We start from the raw sequence: 25,397 nt of genomic DNA, 5'->3' as shown, positions 1-25,397 counted from the left end.
CGGGTTCTTCTTTATACATTTTTTTCTCTCATCTCCTTATTTCTCTTTCTCTTCACTATCTCTCTGTGTTATCTTCTCTCTAAATCTCTCTTTACTCACCCTTTCTAGAAGTTGAAACTTTATCCCACCCTATATTCCCCAGCATCACCTTTCTTTTTGACTCCACCCACTCTAATGTACTATAGAAGAGTATATATAAATGTGTGTCTCTCTCTTTCGCTCTCTCTCTCTAGATTTCTACATTTTTTTATAATTCACGCTCTTCTATGTCCCTCGCTTTCCACCCAAGCGAAAATGAGACTGCACGTCTAAATACGTTAAGCAACACACCAGGGCCATCGCTATGAACTTTAAGAACCTAATTAGAAACATCTGGTTGTAGCCTTTTCTTGGTTTAATGAAATTCTGCGGCTAAAACTGCCGCACATACATACACACATACATACTAGATTCTCTTTCTCTGACTCTTTTTCAGCTTTTTGAAACGATAAGCTCCTTCGATCACAGTCACTGCCAGTACTAATTCGAAATTACGGCACCGGCTAATGCGCTTTTGAGAAGAGAGAGCTTCCACAAGAAAACCTCAAGCCTTTTCCTTTTTCTCTAATGGCCGGAGCAAGTGGCTTCGGGACCAAGATAAAGTCCCCTCTAATTATATCTTATAAGTAATAATACGAGATAAAGAAAGAGACACACACACACAGACATTCGTTCCTACGATGCGAGAAATGCGGAAAGGAAAACATACAATTGTCTCGATAGAAAGAAATAGGAGAAGGATGAAAAAATGAAATAAAAATGAAGATACTATCGAGTAAGTATCGGAAGTGGAGCTCAAACCACCGATAAAAACAACAGAAAAAAGTAATATTGGAAGGAAAGAGAGAGAAAATGAATCCCTCTCAGGATTGACAATCTTCACAATTAATTGATCCATTTTTCTCGACGTCTAAGTGCTTCCTTCTAGTAAAACGTTTTCCATCCACAATTTTTTTTCTTATGAAAATTCTTACAATCTGTTGATTATTAAAGTTTGATCTTTTCTCTCAATACATAGGACAACACGATTTAAAATTGTAGCAACAAAACATTAAATATATTCAAGAGTTCTTGATAATCCATTGTGTTATCATTCGAAAGATACAGAACATCAAAGTATTTGTTCCTCTTTAAATATTCAATACATTTTAAATCAGTATTTCATGTATGAGCAGTAGCTGTCCTCGTTGTTAGAGAGATAAAAGCAGTAAATACAATTATCGAAACACAAAAGAGAAAGAGAGAGGATAAGAGCAATAAGCTAGGATGACACACGCAAAATGAACCACACACACAACAACAATAATCATCTCACAATCTACCTTTGTTGCCGGGTTGTCATTGAGTAAAGCTGATGCGGTTACTTAATATTCTGCATGGGAGATAAACCTTATGCTTCGTTTCTGGCTTGTTTGAAAGGGGATGTCTGTATTGAATAAAATTGATAAGGTCGCTAAATCTCGTATGATATTCAACTATTCGTTAACAAACAATTAGTTTAACACTTTCCAGTATGTTAAAAATCGATAGGATTTATGACTCAAACAAAAATTAGTTCATTTGTTTTATTATTTTATCCATTGAGTCAAAATTATCATTGAATTAGGGGAAAACCAATTTAATGTATGGCTCAGAGGAAAATAATCTGGCCGAGTGAAACCCCTCAAAATTCGGTATCATGCTATTTATACTATAGTATATCATATCGAAAGGAATTATCAGCCGAATATGACGGTGATGAAACATGAAAGATGTTTATATATATATAAATCGTAAATAAAATTCATACTCTTTCACCTCATGCAAAACGGTGAAATTCATATAAAATACGGTCTTTGAGATATTTCTGAGAGTTCGGAAATTTCTTCGATGTGAGCTCGGACAATGTTTCACGATCAAAACATTAATTATTCGCTCGACTAAAATTCTGGATAATGTAGTCGATATATCCACCATACAATGTTTTGAAGCTGCTGCAAAGTGTTGGGAGAAGAACGAAAAGAGATACGAGGAACTAAGGGAGAGAAGAGTTATTGTCGATTGAATTTCAACTAATTACCAATCGTTTAGAAGCGATTAACAAATAATATTTGATGGAGGGTCCGATGGTAAAATCATTAATGTCATTTTTAGTATGGCAGTAGGGTGGCGGTATAGAAAAGCTCAATGTTTCTGAGATGTAAAGGTGCAAGAAATGAGGGCGACCGATAACAGGCCTTCGATTTGCCATTATGAGGATGGAATAGCGGTAGAAGGAGATTCGGATGGATAAATGGATCAGAAATGAATTATTCGTAAAACGACCTGCCCGTAGCCTTGAGTGTTACGTATCTCTTTCTCGTGATGTTGAACTGACCCGAAGCTTAATAAAACTTACTTTAGGTGATTGCTTTTTGTGAGAATTGTTACGTTAAATACTCTATTGATGTGTTTTTTATCGATATTTTCCCGTATCAAACCCTTATACAGTATGGGATACTTCGACGTAAAAAAGTAAAATTTTTTACTTTTACTTAACAAGTTTTCGGATTGAGGTCAGCGGAAAAATTCATGTTTCCTAAAAAATAATTTATGAGAAATGTTCCAATTTTATAAAATTTGATAACGCTGTATAAATTTATTAACTTGCCTTTATATCAGCTATGTGATTTTATATCCAAAGTGAGTGCAAATGACCGTTCAATACAGTATCAATGTTAAATCATTTCGATCGGGAGAAACAATGATAAATATAGATTACAGAACGCATGTTGTGAATAAGAATTAAATTTCGTTAATTTGAAGAAATTGATAGCGTGACCAAATGCTGGAAACTGAATGATGAATTGGTTTTAAAAAGACAAAAATTCTCTAGTAAAGTGAAAACAAGAAAACATAAAACGCTGGGATATTCAACTCAGACAGATTATTTTTTTGATACGAATTCCAGCAGGAAGTGATCACGCAAGGTCACCTGATGAATTAGAATACATTTTTTTTACAAATATGATTATTAATACTTTCCTTGGTGAGTACAGCAATGGAGAAGATTCGAACTATGTCAAACGAGTTAGATGATTACCCGCAACACCGAGATGTCCTAAGGTGGAAAAGAACGGGTTAAGGCAAATCGAAAAAAAAGGAAGAGTAATGGGAAAAAAAAGATTGCCCCTGGACATAATGGAATAAATCACAAACGTGCGTGACGTTGGTGACAGGACGTTTTAATAAGTCACTCACTTTTAACGAGTCGACACCAATCAAGGATTCAAACCCCTTCTTTTTTGTGGTTATCAGCGAATACTTCTCGATAACTCATTTCTGAAAAAATCCTGCTGAAGATAATTACCAAAACTTCTCACGTATGTTGATGATGATGATTCTCAATTATTTTTTTCTGTACGTGTTTGTATATATGAGCGTTCCTCATACATATACACCCAGTGGCTAAAAAATTAGGAACACCCCGCTACTCACCACTAATATCGTGTGATACCTCCTCTGGCTCTGATGATAGCAGATATTCTTCTAGGCATGGAGTCTAAAAGTTGCTAAAACCGTTTGGGAGGAATATTAGCAAATGCTAACGAAATGGCAGCTGCTAATTCGCTCAGATTAGAAGGTGGCGTTTCAGAGCTTTTAAGAGACTTTTAAACCCCTTCCCACAAATGCTCAATTGGCTTGAAATTGGGTGACTGAGGGGACCATTGATGCAATTGAAACTCTGAATCATGTTTCTCAAACCGATCTGAGATAATTCCAGCCCCGTGGGAGGGTGCATTGTAATGCTGAAAATAGCCATCATCATCATCATCATCATTAGGAAACATTATGGCCTCAAACGGGTGCACATGGTCAGCACCGATGTGAAGATAGGCGCTGGCACTGACGAAAGTTTCCAATAGAAATAAGGGGCCAAGAGTATAACAGGAAGATACCACAGATAAGATAAGTATATATACCAAGATAACCACAGACCGTGATTCCGCGGTTGTTATGTGGCATGCCGGATCCATGGCTTCGTGCTGCTTGCGTCACACACGGGTCCTGCCATCAACGTCATGGAGAAGGAATCTTCCCTCGTCAGAACAGACAACCTTCCATTCATCTAGTGTCCAACTCTTCGGCGTTCTCTAGCCCACAAAAGCGGTTTTCTTCGGTTTTGGAGCGAAATCAAAGGGCCTACTTGTTGGTCGCCAGCTATTAAAACCAATTCGTTCTAAGATCGTTCTTGTAAAGTATACGGATATGCTTTGCGATTCTCTTGAGTTGTATTGCGCTGCAATTTGTTGCGTTGTAGCGCTTCTCGTGTTGCACGCAATGTGTGTCAGTTGCATGGCACCTTTTTCGTTCACAAGTGATTTCCGCCCACTATTTCGCTTTCCACTCGAAGTTTTTGGCTTAGCGACCATTCCTTGAAGACTCGAGATACTGTTGTACGAGAAAAGCCAAGGAGGTCAGCGGCTTCTTACTGCCCCCCCCCCTTTCTACTTTACCGCAGAACACACAACTCCGATCATATATCGTCCTACCTCAATTTCCTACCAGTGGAGTTGGTGGGAAATGAAGGCTCCATTTAACGGTGGTCACCCCAGGCTCGATAGATAAAGAACTTCTTTCTGACTTTCTTGCCCGGATTTGAACCCGTGTGCCTTGGCAGTAGCCTTCATAGTGGAAGACGAGCATCTTACCACTGCACCACTCGAGCGCGAACTGCCGCTTCTTACGCTCATACTCGTGTCGCGTTCAAAGTCACTCAAATCACTTGTTTTCCTCATGAACAGGCAACGTCCAGAGTTATGATTTTTTTTTTTTTTTTTGAAAGGGTTCGACAATCAATGCGTCGCCGTTGTGAAGCGTACATAACTGTGAATGGCAAGAACTTTGAGCACTTGATGTGAAATTTAAAGTGTGCACGTTCTGTCCTCGTGAAAAGTATCGCTGAATAACGAGTTTTTCCACCCATTATTGGCTTGTCATTTCTGCATCTTCGTTTATCCTCCAGTTGATCACGTTGGGGTATCCAGTCATACATTCCTGTGTGATTCTGTTTTGTGTGTTTTTGTGTTTTCTACCTTCCCCTAAAAGTTTATATGTTGCGTTTTGAATCACCCTGTATATATTACATGCATAGAAAGCTGTGCTTTTTATTCCTGCAGTTATGTACTTTAATTTTTTATATCTCGTGAACAAAAATATTGCTGATGATATTTTTTACCATATAAATGTGATACTAAAAATATTTAGATCTTTTTCAATTTTACATCGATTTTGATTGTATTGCAGTAGAATTCTCTTTATCGGAAATTATCAGGGAATTTGGATGTGAGCAAATATATATCTCCGTCAGGGTTTACTGATATTAATCACGATTGAAATCAAGATTTAACCCCTCATCTGTGTCGCCCAAACTGGATTCGGGCAACTGAAAAACAACGTCTGTGTGATTAGACGATTTTTTTTTTTTTTTTTTGACGAGGAAAATTGGTGTTTCTTTTCACCTTGAAGGCCAAATTGAGTTTGTTTATCTTTTTAGTTGATATTATGCACAAAATCAAACAGGCAAAAAAAGACTCAATTTTTATACATTTTCCACAGTTAAGTGGTTAAATTACTTCATTGTTTTTAAATCATTGATTTAAATCACTCTAAATTTTGATTCTTTATTTCTCTCTATCAACTTCATTTTTCCCCTATTCAACTTTAATTGTATTCAAGGAAAAATAATTTAAAATAGTATTTATGTTATACAGATGATCTAGTAACAATAGACTTGGACCTTATCAATAAATGCAACGCAGAAGAATAGCTGTTTTATTTTTACATTTGCTCATTTATGAAAAAACATGAAAAAAAATATTAACTGTGAAAGGTTGTCATATTATTATTCTCTTTTTCATTCTCATCTATTATATGGACTAACTGTTTGGGGCAGTGATTACATCAATACGTTGCGACCCATCATCCAGATCCAAAAGAAAATAATCCGATCACTAACTGGCAATTACTCAACTCCGTCATTTGATCTCTACCGGCAACTTAACATACTCCCTTTGCGGTATTTATATTTTTATAAATCGATTCTCCTACTTAATAAAAAACAACTTAGTCTCCCTCTTAATTTATCAAGGACATCAAATAGATACAATAACATTCTTAATATTCCCTTGATACATAAAACAGTGAATAAAAACCATTTTACACATCTTATTCCGAAATTTTATAACAAACTGCAGCATGATATTCTTTTTACCCCTTCAATACCGTTACTGAAAAAACGTTTAAAAAATTACCTTTTCTCAATAGCTAACATGAACGATCATTTTTAAAAAACAAGGAAAAAAAGAACAAAAACAGAGCTCTATCGATCAGTGCTAAATCGAATTTTCTAAATGTCTAAGTACACTTCATGCTGTTTGCCTCCACTTGTCGAAGTCGCTGAACAATTCTCGCATCAATCTAGCAGTCCATAATCTTCATTTATAATGTATATGAAAACATACTGTATATCTGAAATGGTGTATTGTATTCTAATTGTATAATTGCTCACAGATGCAGAATTACTTCGATATAATTATCAACCTTTCCCCCCCCTCTTTTTTTTTAATGTTCGTTCTGTCCTTGAAATTGTATTGTAATTACTCATCGATACTTCGTGTTCATCAGTACAGATCCACGGGATCTCTTGGTGAATTTGTTTTATTATTTTGTGCTATTTCATCGTGTTAAATAAAGTTCAAAGGAGGTATAAATTCTCTCTTTGACTGCCGCAAGTATTTTCAATCCATTAACACAGGGCACTCAGTTCACCTAATTTCCCCTTATTTAATTCACATAGCAACAAATTCACAGAGTTTGAAAAAAAGGGTTTTCCTATTTCAAATGGAAAAATATTTTAGTAGCCAACATTTGGTATCAATAATCAATGAAAAATTTATAGCTAAGACTGATAGCTAAGATTTCATGATTTCATCTTTGAAGAAACATTGTGTCCCAGACATCTTCCACATCGGTGGACGATACATTTTAATTAAATTAAGGGTTAGTGAAACAGCAGATTAAGAGCCATATACTTCTGCATGTGTTGAAAGGCTATTCTCCATGTTTATGGTAAGTACAAATACAAATACAACGCCACAACAGGCAAATTGCCCAACGAGGTGGCTGACTTAAGAACATCATTGATCCCCGAGCCATTTTTTGGAGGCCCTACCTACTACTGCTACACCACACATGCACCCCGCCCCCCCCCCGCGGAACCCCCAACGAATCGGCACATGCGGGAATGTGCGTGTACGTGTAGTGAAACCTGACGTGAAATTTTTTTGTTTCTCTGTAATGCTTGTTATGTATAGTGCTGCCATCTGCCACCAGTTTTTCTAACTATGAGTGAAGTGTTATGATTGAATGATTTATCGTTGTAGGACTGTTGCTCTCTGTGGCGAGACTTTTTAACGGGGAGATCGGCTCGCATTTGCGCCTTGAAGTTGGGAACCACAGAAAACCAACTTCAGCCGACCACTACTGTGGGGTTCGAACCCGGATCCTCGCATCGCGAGTCCGTCACTATAACCGGTCACTACGCCGGTAACTTTGGAGTAATTTGGGTAATAAAAGAGAAAGAGGTAAGTATTTTTTCTTTTAAAGACTTTTGGAATTCTATGGCCTTATAGTGTTGATTGAAAATAATTATAAATGTTGTACCAAGATTATAAAACATATATATACAGGGTGCATAGATAACAGAGTGTATGACATTTTTCTGGAGAACCGTTGATCCTAGAGGTATACCAATTAGAAAAAGTATCCAAATATTGTACTCAGATATTGTCATATTGCAAGGGATTGTATGCCTATTAAAACAAAAATGTTAACTTTTTTATACGACACCCAAAACACAAATAGAAACTTGTTGCCATGTCTCTTTTGATGCCAACAAAAACATTTACGTATCCGAGTGCAATATTGGCTAATATATTCGAATTCGAAAAACGGATGAAATTTGGGGAAAAAAACCGCTTTAAATGCGGGTAAAACGGTTTATCCGCATTTAACCCTTTCAATGGCATTGACAAGATATCTCATTTTCATAAAAGCCTCTTATTTTATCACTGACAAGCCAAGATATTTTGTAAAGTTGATTTCCCAATGGAAAAGTTTTACCCTTTACCCCATACCCTTACCTCTACACCCCCTAGTTTGCACCTTCTGAAACTCAGAAGAAAGCTTACTTCATTAAAAAAGATATGACATTTTGAAGGGAGGTTTAGTGATCTTTTATTGCCGCTTAAAGGGTTAAAGTCGTCTTTTTCCAAAACTTCCTCCGTTTTCCGAATTAGAATATCTCAGTGAATATGAAAAAGTGAGATTTTTTTATGTTGGCATCAAGAGATACAGGGCAACAACTTTCTAATTAGGTTCTTGAGCACAGGGTGTCCGTATAAAAAGTAAACATTTTTATTTTAATAACTATACAAAACCCCTTTTGCACTATATTAATTAGTGCATTAGATAATTCTTCTAATTGGAAGTTTACCTCTAGGATCAACGGTTCGCACATTTAATTCATACGCCCTGTTACCTATGCACCCTATATTTCCAAAAGTCTGTGTTCTTTTTGGAGTTTAGAATTTTTTTCTCGAATTTCTAGAAAAATACTGGGCAATTCGTTCTGAATTTGGGTAACGTGAACCTTATGCTCGTACTTATCATTCCTAGTGAATATTTGGGCATAAGTAGGCTGACCATATTTCCTCGAGAGAAATATGGGACATTGGGATTCCAAATACGGGAAAATACGGGACATCGCCAAAATTGACGCCAAAACCGAACAAAGTCGCCAAATATTGTTGAAATAATGGAGAAATCACAATGGCGGGAAATGCAGCATTACTGCTAATTGCAGTGGATTAAAATGAATTCCACGAAAAAAAAATTTCATTAAGACAAATGTGGGAGATTCATATACTCATTTATAGTTGTAGTTATCATAATATAATTTATAAGTTGAAAATAATTTCAATCTTTGACTTTAATAAAGAATAAAAATTCAAGTAGGCTTCGTGCAAAATACGGGAAAAACCGGGACACTTTTGCTAAAAAGTCGGGACAGCCAAAAAAACAGAAAATACCGGGACTGTCCCGGGAAATACGGGACGTATGGTCACCCTAGGCATAAGAGCATTTAGGGGACCAACAAAAAATTAAATCAATAGAAAAAAAATTTTGATCAACGCTGTATCAGGAAAAGCTGCAAATGACTTTCAACTTTGAAAAGATATTGTGCTAACGTTGTGCAATACTTCTGTGCATTTTCGTGAGAATAGCACGTATATTCGCGAAAATATAAATGTTTTCTATAAAAATTCCAATTTTCATCATATGATTTTTGCCGAGTGTTCAACCAATTTTTACAAAAATTACAGAAAACATGGGCGAAATATGAGTATGATACTTGATATAAGAAGTTCCTATACGACGAATACTATCAGTTAGATAAACAGTAATTGAGTGGTCCAATAGTTACGCATATAATGTTATTATTAGTACTTCATATTTGAAATGAACACGTTGGTAAATACGGGGTATAAAGTCAAGTCCTCACACCCCTTTTCTTTTTTGAACTCTGTGTGGTTGTGGAAACATAATTCCAATTAGTAAAAGCATCCAAATAACACTCCTGTGCCCCCTTTAATATGTCATTTATTTTACTAGCGCTGTATATGTAATAGTCCGTCTTTAAAAATTCCGATTAAAAAGTTTTTGCACTGTCTCTACAGAGCCTAACAAAACAAATGACATGTTTCTAAGTGCAATATTAGCTAGAGATTTATATTCATTCAGAAACCCTAAAATTGAGATAAAAATAGCATATATTAGAGACGAACTTGAGAAGAAACTGCGAAAATTCTAAAATGTTCTTTCAAGTTGCAGTTTATTGAAACTTTTCTTAATTCTGTGATGCCCTCCTTAACTTTCAATAAGCAATATCTCCGTGAATATTGCACTTGGATACATGAGTTTTTTGTTTAGCACAAGAGACCACATGGCAACAACTTATCATAATCAAAATCAGTGAGTCAAGAGGTCAAGGCATAGATGATCAATTAGAAGTTAGAAGACGAAGAACCGTTTGAAAAACTAAACTTTTATCTTAATACATATACGGCCCCAAGTGATACAAATGAACATATTCTTTAATAGGTCATTGGTTGCGTTCCGTAATTGAAAGTATGTTTCTTTAACCAACGCGCGCGTGGTGAATAAATATTAAGGGTGTATAACAGTGGTCCCAAAGTGTGCGTTGCCAATCATTATCAGGGGTGTCGCGGTGAATTGTTGATATCGATATATTTCGGTTCGGTGCTTTGAAAACTATCGTTCTTTTTCTTTGTCAGGCTATTATGGGGAACCGCGGATAGACGTTGGTCAGAATAAAAGGGCTGAGGGTGACAAAATTTTGAGAACCACTAATGTGTAAAGACTTGACTTTACACCCTCAATACAGCAAAGTTTTCTGTTACGAACACTCACCTTAGGAAGTACGGAAAAGAAACATTTTGCATCAATTCCTTGGACCTATAAAATAAATATTCGCCAGTATTATTTTCATTATTAAACATTAAAAAAATACTGCATTGCAGTCAAAACTCAGAAGTAAAACTAGCAGTTTTATAGTATCTTCTACACTCCCGTGGTCCACATATGCAGACCCCTCATGTTTTACGGTTTTATATGGTTTCAAATGATTTTTATAGATTTTTTTTCAAGGCAAGACCTCAGGCACACGTATGAGTACCGAATTCCATTGGTAAAGATATCGACCCAAATTAATTAATTATAATTGAATTTCAAAAAGTAAAATTTCCTTTTTAACGGCATTTCGACATACAATAAACACAAATCAATCAAAAAAAATTTTGTTCTTAATAGCCAGTTTTGATTCACGGGTGAAGAGGGTATTCATATCTGCCAATCGAGAACTCAAAATAAATAATTCCGATATCATTTATTATTAGAAGAGGTTGTGTATATAGTTGAATTTTTTGTGAAGTAAAATTCGTACCCACTTAATAGAAATTAGGTGTCGTATAATAAGAATTGTTAGATAACATTTACACGTTACTAAAGAATAAGTTCAGATACGGAAATAATAACGCGTGGTCCGTGGAGGGATAAGATATATATTGACGTGGTCAAGATGCCGATATATTGATTGAATGAAACTCGCTGCAACCACATCCCTCGTTACGGTTGACAGATTACAGTCGAATTAAGTTTCCAAGACCAACACACTTCCCACTTGAAGTCTAAAACAAATCACATACTATTAGAACAAATCTATCGATCAAATAACAAAAAAGACCCGTTCAAAGTGTACAAAGCAATACTTAAAACCAAAAATAAAAAAAAAATCACTAGAGCATTTCCTCATCCCACCCAATAGCGATTATCGGGTAGAAGCCAGAATAAATAAAATAAACCGTTCAAATGAAATTCCAAGACGCTATTTCAACAACAGATTTAAGATAACGCTATTTCACCAGGAAAATCAGATCTCGAAATATTTTTTTATATCCCCTTAAAATATGCAGGGTATTTCAAGAAGAGTGTCCAGAACGAATAAAAATTCAATTGTTGATTTTAAAAATTAAATTAAAATTATGAAAAATATCAGAAAAAAAAGAGAAAGGAAATTGAAAAAAAGAGATTGAAAGAGATAGTTTTACTCACATAAAATTACAATAAGAGAAATATAAATAATACAATTTTAAAGCAGTCTCAATCAAAAAAAATTAACTATTAAATTTATGCGTCTTTGTATTATACCGAAAAAGTACCCAGTAACAATTGATTGAAAATTTGTTGAAATATCGACAGTGGAAATTCTTGATTTTGCCACTTTTCACGTGCTAAAATAACTGATGTTAAAAATTTTCGATTCTTCAAAAGTGGAAAAAAATGAATAATTATAACCATCTATATCTGGCCGAACTTTTATCTAAATGCCCCGAGATCATTTTTCCCCCGGTATAATAGAGAGAAGAGTGAATTCTTTGAATTCGCTTTTTTTTAATTGAAGGGCGTTAAAAAGTTTTATTTTTACATTTTCATCAATTATCACCTCACGAGAATGAAATTGTGCACATCTCAATTTCTTCTTTTTGCTGATTTTATTTTTATTTTTACTCTAATTTTAGAAAACAACTATAGCGCAATTTTCGTACTTTCGGCTCTCTTTGTTAGACTTACGTACAGTAATGTTACGTAAAGATCGAGATCTTGACTTTCGAAACGTATGGTTTACCCGTAATAAGGATTCCATGGCCATAAATTTTTCTTTCAATGTATGAGATGTCTCACACTCTCATTATACCATCAAAATCATGTACAGAAACAGCATGAATTCTATCACTTTCATACTTCTGAAAAAGTATTAATGATGCTTCCTTTCGTTATTCACGGCGTAACAGATGAATAAACACCGATAGCAGCAGCACATACTTCCGTGTAAGCTATTCTGATTTATTCGCAGCAACCATTTTGAAACTGTCGCAAGAACCAAGGCAACAATTTCTCTGGTGTTGACTCCGTAAATAATAACTTCTCCTTTTTTCATTGAATGTATATTGATCTATAGCGTATACTCAAACTCGACAGCAGAATTCCTTCACAGTAAGATAAATTTCTCACGCTAAATAAGAAAAAAAGAGAGAGAAACAACAACACTCAAAGTAATTCCTCCATTAAAACGAAGCCAGAAATTCCTAAAACTTTTAGTGTGGTGGAACTTACAGTCACGATCTCGAGAACTGGAGAAAAGGCATTTCTTTAAGTAAAATGAGGAAACAAAAAAAGAGAGAGGGAGAACCTTTTACTTTACACGTTCGTAGTAATTATCCGGCTATTACGCGCTTTTCCTAATAGAGAACTGGATTTGTTTTAGGTAGAAGAAGTAGTACAAGTAGAGAGAGAAGGAAACAGTCCACAACATGCAGCCGTAATGACGGACGCTATATTTCAAACGGAGGGAAGCAAATCTGCGGCACATTAAACGCAAAATAACAAAAAGGTTTGGAGAAGGCATATATATAATAACAGAAGAAACATTTAAAAAAAAAGACCTCAGAGCTAGCAAGAGAGAGAGAGAGAGAGAGAGAGAGAGAGAGAGAGAGAGAGATCGAGCAAAAATGCTCAGCGACAAAGACGCTTTCACGTCGTTAAAATTAATCCCCCTGCATGCCGTTTCGACAGAGGCAAGACTAGAATTATGAGGTGAAAGGGCTGTGGAAGATGGGAATCTAACAGAAAAGACTAGAAGAGGGCAAGAAACGTTTACTATGGTGGAGGAAGAAGACAAGAACAGTTGAAAAAGAGAGGAGGTGGAATTGCAAAGAAAGGCACATTGTCTGTGGTCTGGAAATTAATTAACCAACCCAAAAGTAAAAGAACCAAAAATTACCAAAAAATAAGAACAAGGAAAAAAAACGAGAGAAGGGTTCTCTAAAGTGGGTGAAAAGGGTGGTCTAAATGAAAAAAAAAAATCTCAAGCAGTTTAAATAGAAGATACACACACATACACACGCATAAAAGCAGCAGAACCCAGTGAAGAGTACCTCACAAGAACAGATAGGAGCAAAGAGCAAGCAACTTGGCAAGGCACGAAAAGAGAGAGACAACGGGTCCCCAATCTTGCAAAAAGAAACTACAGAATACCCTGAAGATAAGTGGAGGCCCACTTCCGGTATAGTCCAACAAAAATGAAAACAAAGCACACACACAACGAGTCCTTGCACCGAAAAACCCTTCTTGACAAAGAGTCGCCGCAGTTATTAACGCCACTGTTCGCTGTTAAACATTTTGTCTCTTCACAAAAATCACTGCAGTATTCCATAAATCACGTGCCCACTTTACATAAGACTCTGGAGAACAATTATTATCAAGACTACCCCCATCTACACGGATTCGTTTTTCTTGTGCGCCAGAACAACAAAAAGAGGACTTTTTTTTTTTTTCGTTTTTACACATTGTCCTTCTTGACGTGGAGTATATTAAAGATATCCGGTCTTTTTCTGCATATATACTGTACTTTCTTCCGCTAGAGTTATGTATACACATTTACGAATCAATGGGCAAGAAAGAAATCATAAATATCACTGCAGTATTATATACGCTTCTGAGGCAAAAAAAGACCAAAAACTGAAAATGCATATTTCACGAAACGATGTCCAAAAAGATACGTTTCTCTATCTCTTACATCTTGCACGGAATTGTGTGACATTTGCCATGACGTAAGTTTCTTCCCAGTCCAATATTACCAGGGTATACAGAAGGGAAAGAATAAATGAGAATCTGATCATTTAAACCAGGGCTGCTTTCACCAGACGCGGAGCCCGTTGCGAAAATAATAGCGGTAGGTATTGTGTGACAGGTGTATCTTCAAAATTTCGGGGCACCGAAAATGTTTAGGACCTCTTTGCCCCGATTTTATATAATTTATGGGAGAAGGGAATCGGCATTCTTATTTCAGAGAATACATAAATACTGAGAAATATACACACAAAAATTTTCAAACACACAATAAAATGCAAATTAACACAAAAAATTGATTAAAAACAAAGCAGTGAATTTTAAACAATGAGATAATCATTTCCAGAAAGTAATGAAATTTTTTTAGAAATTATAAATTAAAAATAATTGAAAGAAAAATAATTCCAGCACCAATGAAAAATCAAAACTAATGAAATAAATAATTCCAGAATTGATGAAAATTCAGATTTAATGGAAAAAGTAATTCCAGAATTTTAATGAAAATTCAGGACAAATGAAAGAAACAATTCCAGAATTAATGAAAATTCAGGACGAATGAAAAAAACAATTCTAAAATTGATGAAAGAAATAATTTCAAAATTGATGAAAGAAATAATTTCAAAATTGATGAAAGAAATAATTTCAAAATTGATGAAAGAAATAATTTCAAAATTGATGAAAGAAATAATTTCAAAATTGATGAAAGAAATAATTTAAGAATAGATTAAAATTAAGAATTAATAAAGAAATAATTCCAGAGTCGATGAAAGTTCAGAACAAACGTTGAAAAAATTCTAGAATTGGAATGGAAACTTAGAATTAATGAAAGAAATAATTCCAGAAGTAATGAGAGAAATAATTCCAGAATTAATGAAAGAAATAATTCCAGAATTAATGAAAGAAATAATTCCAGAATTAATGAAAGAAATAATTCCAGAATTAATGAAAGAAATAATTCCAGAATTAATGAAAGAAATAATTCCAGAATTAATGAAAGAAATAATTCCAGAATTAATGAAAGAAATAATAGTAAGGCCGTAAGGCCATTGCAAAAGTAGCTCCATACGTACATGGATCACGGTGAATAATACGGACTGATTAAGACATTAAGTACGAAAATATTTGTCAGTAAGGAGGGGGGGGGGGAGAGAACACCTTCTAGCCCCTTACGTAGTCTTACAACCTGATAACGATAACTTACAGGGAAACAATATGTTTGGTTTAACCTTAGCTTCAGAATGCGCAAAATCAACTTTCGACGGAAAAAAAATTTGATAATATCCGAAGTCCCGCGATAACCACAAACGAATTGTTTCTCATATTATGATATCGGCCCATTTCGTTCTTTGCAAAAGTGATAACAATACCAGACTGATAACATTATACGTGATTCCAATGAGTCAACTGTAGTACAAAATTAGTGAATCTATGACTAATACAAATATTTAAAACAGAAAAGTAACATTTGTGCTCTACGTGAATGAAATCAGGAGGATTCCTGCAAATAATAGAACGCTGTGACACATGTGATCGTAAAAAAGCCTCAGAAGTAACAGAAAAAAGCTCCCGGTACAAATCAGGAGACTGCCTATCTTTTTATATTCATCAATAACGTCCTTTGGCATTTCTCGCAGCATCTCAAGCAAGGCCAGACGTGGTCAAGGAAGAATATCAATCTTAACTCTTGGGTGATGATTTGTCAAGAAAGGTTAGGGCAATGGAGAGGGAGGCCCGGTTTCTTATTCTCTTTTTATTTCTTGTTCTGTTCTTGTGTCTGAAAATTCGGAATTTTTCTCGTTTTTTTTCCTCTCGCGCCTGAAATTTCTTTTTCGCCTGAATTTTCTGGCCACTGATTTCTCAGAATTGTTGCCAACATGACTGGACTTTATCTAATAAAATTAAAAAAAAGAGGGTAAGAATTATATAAACTGGTCAAAACTTTTGTCGGAAGTTTGCGTGAGGGAATGCGTTGTGGTGTGCGCAATGTCTGTCTAAAAGTCTGTAGTGTACACGAGAGTTAAAGCATTATGGTGCGTGCAATCCCGTTTCGGTATGTGATATATAAAGTATAAGAGCGCACGCTTGTGTGTGTATGTCTGTCTTTCTGTATCTCTCCATGTGTGATATTCGTAGAGGTTGGCGTGATGTGGAGACTGATGCTGATGGAGCAGTGGTTAAAGGCGGTGAGTTTCGGATGTTTTCTTTGAGGCATAGAAACGCTGGGAAGAGTCAGTGGAAAAGGAAGAACAGCCAGCTTCGGCGAGCCAATCAGCGGCCCGAGAAGCCTTGCTGTGACACCATGATTGATGAAGTGGGCGCCTAAATTTTTATCGAAAGTTCTTGTTCCCCCTTTTGTGCAAGGCGGAGGCGTTACTGTGAAAAGCTAAGACGTGGCTGGGGCGATGCGCCATTACAAAACTGGCCTTTTCAAAGTTTCTCAGAGAGTGGAGGAGTTTTGGGAGCAGCAGCAGCACCAACCCCGTCAAAGAAGCTGCTGCTCTGATGGTGGTAGTGGTGGTATAAGATGGTGAAAGAAGTGGAGGACATCTTATGGAGAAAAGAAAAAAAATTAGAAGAAGCGCGAGAAGAAAACGAGCATGCAGACAAGATGAGAGCTTCACAGAAAAGCTAGGGATTCCGCTGAAGGAGAATGGATATGGGTGTAGTGAGGGTAGACATACACACACATGGCCCCTATAAAAGACATGGTCGATTGTAGTTCCTTCTTGATCAAATAAGTTTACGGGCAAAACTGCTGTGTTGCCTTTTTTTTCCTATTGCAACATCCTCCTTTTTTGTTTGATTTCACCATGATGTTGGATTGAAGTTATTTCTTTTTTTGCTTTTGGTGATCTTAGGGAACAAAACTTAACTTGATGAAACAAATGTTTTTCTTCTTTCTCCTTGCATGTTCTCTCGCAAAACTAACCTTCCAATATTTATTCGCATTTTATCATCAATGAAGACGATTAATCACGTTATCTAAGAAAGTCGATTTATTTTTTACGATGACCAATTAAATCTCCGTAAGACGTAGAGAATTATTCAAAATAATAATTATTTATCCAATATAAATTATTTGATCACTAATCACCATAGAAACATCAACTGCTATCTAAATTTAGATAGTAGACAGAAATTCAAACTTTACGCATTCGTCGGATATGTCGTTATATACGCGGCAGATCATATCAGTTTGTCATTGACTTGAAAAAAATAAAGATTATTTTTGGCCATTTCCAAGTTGTATTCTTAAGTCTTTTTTTTTCGATAAAATTCGGTATCGGTTCAAAACGGAAATGGCCCCCATAAAATTTGTCACTTCGCGTCATTTTGGTGCTTTCAAAAGGGAACACACAGGACAAGATTAAAAGGAAACAAAAGGAATAAAAAAATAAACCTTAAATGGCTAGCGGTGAAATAGAAGCGTTTTTAAAAAGGCCAAAACAGCGGTCCATTTGAGACAAGAAACGAAAAGGGCGTAAAAGAGTAAGTGAGTAGTTGTAGTTGTAGTGCGTATGTGTGTGTATGTGGAAGGAGAAAGAGATGAGGAAATTGAAGTTTTTAAAGTTCACCGCAAATGTCTTGGAAATAACACTAGAAATGTGTAAAGAAAAAGAAGAGTGAGAAGGGGTGGATGGCCTTGGATTTTGTCCACTTCTGTCGGTGGATGGGTGACTTGCTTTGCGAAAAACGCATGCAGTATATCCGTTTTACAGCAATGTTGAAAGCCCTCCGTTTCTACAGGCGATTTATTGGCAGCACTTTCCGGAAACATATAGGTTTTGTTTCTTACGGCAGTCTATTTTAAACGTCTCCATATCCGACTTATTTTTCCTCAGCTTTTTATATTGGACTTATTTCATTTGTTGTCCCAGCATTTTCTTTACTGTCAACGTTTTACATCAACGGCAATTGCCAGTGTACAGACGATTTGTCATAATAAGATGTGTGTGTGTGAAACAATATGTAATATTCTTTTTTTTTATTTTCCATCGTTTGATTGAGATTATCATTCGAAATCATTATGATATTTAAGAGATTTCCAAGTGGTCAGCGATAGGTCTTTCAGAACATAGCTATATTTTCACTCTAATTTCTGCTATGATATAGCCCGGGGAAGGGGGTAATTGGTTCCATCGATTTTGAACAAAGTGTCCGCGATTAGTGCTAGTTAAGATACACAACACTAGGTGCATAAAGATTGGAACCACTGATGTAAATAACGTTTCTAAAAATACGGATATAATGTATACATATACGGATGATATATGTTGCTTATTTATTTTTTAAAGTTACGGACATGGTTATAACTTTTGAAATGCGTATTGTCCATACCAGAAGTAGCCAACTGCTGACCAAGCGGGCCACATGCGGCCAATAAATTGATTCTGTGCGGCCCTGAGAAGGTAAAAATAATGTGTATTAAATTAAATGTGTGATCATTATTTAAGCTATTTGGTTCCGACAGCAGACTTCCTGATCGAGTTTTCTTCTAGTGATCATCGTGTCATTTGTTTTCTTAGTAACTTTTCTTCGGGTAAAGCTCATAACAGAAGAATGGTTCCTTGCTTTCGAAGGACCAACTTTGATCTTTTGAGAGAAAGGTTAGCGGGAGTTTCCAAAGACGAGTTCGAATCAGTTGGTGTGGTACGTCAGTGGGAAGAATTTAGGGCCAAATTATCCTCTGTTTTGCATCACTTCATACCCTTAGTTCTTACAAAGGACTATAGAAGGGTCTAGGGTAGAGAGCAATGTGTAGGCATCTGTAGTGCTTTCTATGACTTTTTCACGTCCGGTTTTAAATACAGAAGGTGATATCAAAAGTACGGATGTGTCATGGGATGATAACAAAATAATAGTCTCCAAAACCGGCCCTCAACGATATTGAAGTAAAAAATGAGCAAGGCCCGAAACTTTTAAAAAATGTTTGTCCAAGCAAAGCACCAGGATTAGATGATATCTATCCCATGTGCCAATGAATTGTTGGAATCAGTCACACAAATTTAAAGAAGCAACGTTGCTGAGGGTGTCGTTCCAGGGGATTGGGAGCTTGATAATGTGGTTCCGATATTTAAAAAGGGTAGTAGAAAAACCGTGTCGAATTATCGTCCGCCTCCTGGGACAGAGATTGAATCACGTCTGGCCTTACAGTTACAGTGTGTTTGACGGGAGCCCTCTTGAAAATTTTGGAAATTATTATCAAAAGACAATTGGAGAAGTGGATAGATGAGGATAACGTACTGTCGGAAAACCAGCATGGGTTCAGGAAGGGAAGACATGTGTAACTTGCCTTCTTTGCTTCTATGATCACGTGACTTAACTTCACTTATTCACCGACAGAGTTTAACTGCAATCGCGCAGGTTAAATGATTAGAGATCGACACTGATTGGTTAAAATCCCGAATTTTACCAATCCGTTTCGATCTCTAATCCTTTAACCTGCGATTGCAGTTAAATTCTGACGGTGAATACGGCCGTAAGGCTTTGGAAAATAGCAAAAACGTCGATTGTGTTTCTTTTCATTTCCAGAAGTCATTCAATCGGGTCCAACATGATGAACTCTTAAAGCGTTCGCATGAGAGTGGGATTGGGGGCAACATATTGAATTGTTTAGAATCATGGTTAAGAGATAGGTCACAACGGGTTATGGTGAACGGAGAATTTTCTGATTGGACAGGAGTTTAAAGTGGGGTCCCTCAAGGAAGTGTACTTGCACTTTTATTTTTGCACTTACTATAGATAAAGTCGATCAGGACATCGATGAGATTGTTAACAAATTCGCACATGACGTGAAGCTAATAGGGGTAGTCGGGAATCCAAGCGACAGGAAGATGCTCCAGAAAAACTTGAATATGATTACAGCATGAGCTAATGGGTGGAGCATGACATTAAGTGTGGATAATTGCACCGTCGCCCATTTTGGTTCGATCAATCCACGTTTCACTTACGAGTTGAATGATATTATTATCCCGGTTACAATAGGGTCACCAATTTGGGAATTCTCATTGACGAGCGGCTTAGGTTTTCTGAACATTGTTCAGCGGTAGCCATAAAAATCGAATAAAATGCTCGGTTTCATTTTGAAAAAGGTCTCTTTGCGTTCTCCCAAAGTCATCCTTCCGCTTTTCCGAGGAAGAGTTCGCCCTGGACTGATGTATGGCGTAAGGTTTTGGAGACCATACCTGACACAGGGACATAGACTTGGTTGAGGGGGTGCCGAGAAGAGCTACGCGTGCTCTTGCTGGCACACAAGGCTTGAGCTATGAAGAAAGACTTGATTTCTTGTGATATGTTTACATTGGAGGAACGCAGGTGTCGGGGGGAATATGATCCAAGTGTTTAAAATTTTCAGCAGGATGGATAAGATGGGCCATGAATTATTAATGCACCGCCATTCAACTGCTTCAACAATGAGATTAATTTAGTGAGGGACAATTCAACGTTGTGGTGTCGGAGGGAGTTTTTCTCTATTAGGGTTGTCAATAAATGGAATAGCGTACCTCGGGGGATCGTGAATTCTAACACAATTGATACCTTTAAAAAGAAGTACGATAGATGTAGTGGGAAAAATCGAGAAGCTATCCATACTTAGATAAGACAACCATAATCTTTTTTATGGACAGTGTTTTATGTATTTATTTATTAGTTTTTTTCTTTCGTGATATGCGCTTTCATACTGAGTTGCTATATTTTGGTTACATTTGGCATCCATATATTTTATGGTTATCTTTTTTCAGCCACCTCGATAGGCCATTTGCTTATTGTAGACTTTGTATTTGTTATTTGTAGGCAAAATTATTTACTATGTTCTCACCATACTACTTTTTCAGCGCACAAAAATTGCTCATAAAGTTTATTATAGGCATTTATTTTTCTCGCCACCTTGTTAGGCAAGTTGTTTGCTGTGGCCTCTGTATATGTAGCTAAATGCATATTTGATGTTCTGCTCACTGTCACGAAGCTTTTCTGAAGTGGATGCAAATCCCCAATGACGTATCGAAAAGCTTCCATCGATAAGCTACAGAGACCCAAATAATTTCAAAAGGCAAAAATGTGTCATATTTGATAGAGGAGTTCATATTGTGCCGTTGACAGAGGGAGTTCCACATGCGGGTACGATGGCTATTTGTGCCGAAAACAGAGAAGCATTCATCTCTAAATTTCGTCATGGTAGGTTAGTGGCACACACACACACACACATTAAACCTCCACCAAACTGTCACTTCTTTAAACCGAACCACCGATATTCTGGTTAAGAAGGTAGCTCACATAATTAGAATATGTGTATAACAAATCTAGTTCCGTATAATTTTATGAACGTAAAGAAGCATCAGTCAACGTCGCGCGTTTATCCTTTCACATCTATGTGAAATATGTTACAGGGACGTGATTGGCTTTTTGCATGCTTTTATAATAAAACTTATCTCGAAGTCTAAACGTTGCGTGCATCAATTCTTCGTACAAGGTTATTACGATGCTATAGGAGGGTTGCCAAATCAAGGGTAAGGAAAAAATAATTTGTAGAGAAATTTGGAAAGAATGTTGTTTTTTTCCCCCCGAAAAGCAAACCCATGGATGTATTGGATGGAATAACGTGCAGAAAAAACTATGATTTTTGATGAAATGCATCAAAGCAAACAGCTGCAAATGCTGGAAACAGGTGAAAAAATTTAACCAGATATTACAGTGAATATGTATCAGTTTATCACTATCAAGACGGATCGGGGTCTAGACCAGTGTTTCCCAACGTGGGCAATATCGCCCCCTGGTGGACGATAAAAGCTACTGGTTTAACATAGGATCCTATGGGTTCGCTTGAGTTGGGGGGTGAGAGAGAGAAATTTCTGAATAAAGGAACGATGGAGCGAAAAGTTTGGAAAACTATGGTTTAGACCTATAGAAAGACGGATAGGGGGTCCGTGTGACCCCTCATTGCCTTTTCCGATCATTTTTGAATATTTTAATATTCTACAGCATGGTATAATATTTTTATGACAGAGTAGAGTTATACCACAAAGAATTAGATTGACTAATTATTATTATTTATTGTGACCTGTTAATATACAAGTATTTTACTATTATTTAATTCTAAAGGATTCTGTGGAATGTGTATGTGTGCAAACGACCTATCTTGATGAGCATCAGTATGGAGGAAACTCGAAAGCCTGAGGGGATCTGTATTTTCTATAATTCTTGATGGGATTTCAGTGTTACATCGCTCCTAGGTCGTTTAATATGATGAACGAGTGTGTGTGTGCTATATTTTTTTCGTGGTTGAAAGCTCCTGACGATGATCTTTTCAAAGGGTTTCAGTCAAGCTTTTTGATTTAGATTTGAAAAAAAATCACATAATTAATTTCAGTGATGTAAAATCAGTATCTGTAAGTAATGAGTTTCTCATAAAATATTTTGGAATCCTTGACGTCCTATTGACAAGGAAGGACGCACGATGTTTCTTACACTTTCATCTACAGAAGTTTCTTTGCTACCAATAAACGGGATATTATTGATATCTCTTTTATTTATGGAAATCGGTTGATGTTTTGGTGTAGTTCTAGGTATTAATTGGTGGTTTCAATGTGGCTTGCATTAATTGTTTCTAGTAGTATTTCATTTTGCATCAGCTGAGACACATTTTTGGAGGTATAAATTAATTCTGATTTGCATATCCATCATCAGTACCGTTGCTTACTTCACAAAGGTTTTGCATCGGATAGTTTTCATTTTGTCTCTCCTCTGAATTCTCATCATCAGCACTACTGCTTTTCACACGCAATCTTTGCCAACTTCTGAAAATTTTTATCTTAAGTGAATCTGTATTGTTTTGTCATTTCTGTCTCTACAGCAATCATAAGCACGTGGATATTTCTACTTTGCAGAGCAAACAACTTATTGGACAAAATGGCAAAAATAGAGCTGAGACACCTGCTGACCGACATCTGCAAGTAAGAATGAATGTAAAAAAATGTCTCACGAATGGGGATTATATACCGTATTAGATGCGCAAAGTGACTATCAGGAGAAAAAATTTCGATCTTATCAAATTAATTGTCACAATTGTTATTAATATTATATGGTGAATGTGTTCGAAAATATGTGGGAGGGTCAGTGTGACCCCCTTACGTCTTTCTAGGTATATCCGTTCTTATCTTTATTTCTAAGAAATATAATGAAAAAAGCTTTAGCGTACGCTAAGAACCTGATAATTCAGGAAAAGTGGAGAAATTTTAAAGCTTTTGGTTCATTCTTACTTAAGATACGGGAGCAGAAAGAGCGCGCAGGTTCAACAGACCCTTTCGGTCTTTCTAGTGTTATGAAGAAGCGGAGGAGTACAAATCCCAGAGTGGAAGTTTAACAACTGAATCGCCCGTGATTTCCTTATTACTAAGGCCTGGATTATTATGATCTAAAGATGGAACATCGTCGCCGTTTAACCTATCAGCAATAAAATTTCATCTTTAGTTCATAAAAATCCGAGCCTCACTCATTACTTATGGCGTATACGAATCTACGAATCTACGGGGTCATTCAAGTATTACGTCAGCACCGATGGGGGGGGGGGGTTTCCGATTTGCTGACTTTTGATGACAAGGGGGAGAGGGGGGTTTGGATAATGCTTACGTCTCTCTCATCAACCACCCTTTATGAAAATGTGAAATATTTTTAATGGCATCTTACTCGGTGCCCCAAAAACGAGAAAAACCTTTCGATAGTTTGTTGTGGGCACTTGAAGTAACATTTCTCCTATTGATAAGTGCCCTACAGAGCCACTTCAGTGAATTCTAAATGTTTCGCGGATCCAAGTGATCTGGAAATGTGTCCGGGCCGCTTAAGTGCTCTGGAACTGTGCCACGGGTCAATTAAGCTATCTGTAAATGTGCCGCTTAGTTCATTTTTACAAAATTAGGTTTGAGGAGGCCGCATCAGATAACCCCCAGGGCCATATTTGGTCCGCGGGCCAAAGGAATTCATGCGATTTATCATTATATGGCTTACCACGAGGGTGGGTCGCAATGAATTTATTAAAGATAAATTTTGAGTTCATAGCCTTCAAATAACATTGAAGTTAACAGAAATTGATTATGATAACATATAAAAATATTTTGTTCCGAAATTTCCATTAAAAATATTTTTTTGCATTAAAAAAAATAAATTTTTGATCGGGGGTCGCAGGAGCCCCTACCCCCCCCCCCCCCATACTCTCTAGTGTACGCCTCTGATCCCAACAATATGCGGCAATATGAGGGGCATAGCTGATGACGAAATTTTGCTGACAAGGGGGCAGGGGGTCAAAAATGGCTAAAAATTTGCTTACGTAATACTTTTGTCTTAGCCCTTTGTCTGAGTAATTTTATTGGTGCGGCTTATACGCTGGATATTACGGCCCGCGATGACCCAGCTGATCATTATGTTAGCACTCGGACGAAAAGAAGTTGATCATCCCTGGTCTATACTAAATACGGACGCAGGTAGGCTAAGCGAAACATTGTCAATGATATAGTAAAAGAAATAAAATTTCGATTCTTGAGGTGGAGTACTCATATTAAGTACCCATTGAGTCACGAGAAATGGTTCTTGAATTCCTGGAACAGCTGGTTTTCTCAGATCCATAAAAAGCACTACTCATGTAACAATTCATCATATTACAGCATGCAGAAAACGCCTAACATTTTGTAGCATTTCTTAATTTTTTTTTTCATTTAAAAATATCTTGTTGACAATAGAAGTTCATGACAACGATTTGTCACTGATAACACTATCGTCTAAAACAAATTTTCACTCATATACTACAAGCCTATCGAAATCTCTCGATAGTTGCAACAAATTATTTTTAGTTCACGCTCTAATAGATATACAAAGAAAACTAAATTATACAACATTTTTGTATCCGGTAGGAAAATTAAACCACACAAACACCTTCCCTCCCCTTTCTTGACAAAAACAAATTTTATACGGAGTCTAGTCAATTGTTATCGAGACGTATTGTGTCTAGTCATCCGCTACGATGACTGACACTCTTCTAGCAATTCCAGATACGCGAAAAATTAAACAAAAAAAAATGTGAA

General features: G+C 36.4%; 1 protein-coding gene across 3 annotated transcripts in view; it reads right to left on the bottom strand.

Moving 5' to 3' along the window:
• The window catches only part of LOC149080080 (uncharacterized), a 440,318-nt gene that overhangs the window by 354,326 nt on the left and 60,595 nt on the right, over window positions 1-25,397 (bottom strand). For 2 of the 3 annotated variants that reach the window (XM_089239054.1, XM_089239049.1), the window contains exon 3: window positions 10,552-10,596. The exons of the other annotated variant lie outside the window; for it this stretch is intronic. The gene's annotated coding sequence lies outside the window, so the exon portion shown is untranslated. The remainder of the gene's footprint in view (window positions 1-10,551; window positions 10,597-25,397) is intronic. 3 annotated transcript variants of the gene reach the window in all.

This window comes from Pholcus phalangioides, unplaced genomic scaffold (genome assembly GCF_987345545.1).
Source record: "Pholcus phalangioides strain wild (caught in Gottingen) unplaced genomic scaffold, Ppha-v1.0 ptg000011l_1, whole genome shotgun sequence".
Taxonomy (NCBI): domain Eukaryota; kingdom Metazoa; phylum Arthropoda; class Arachnida; order Araneae; family Pholcidae; genus Pholcus; species Pholcus phalangioides.
Note: the sequence above shows the minus strand (reverse complement) of the source record. Positions and strands in the feature narration are given on the sequence as shown.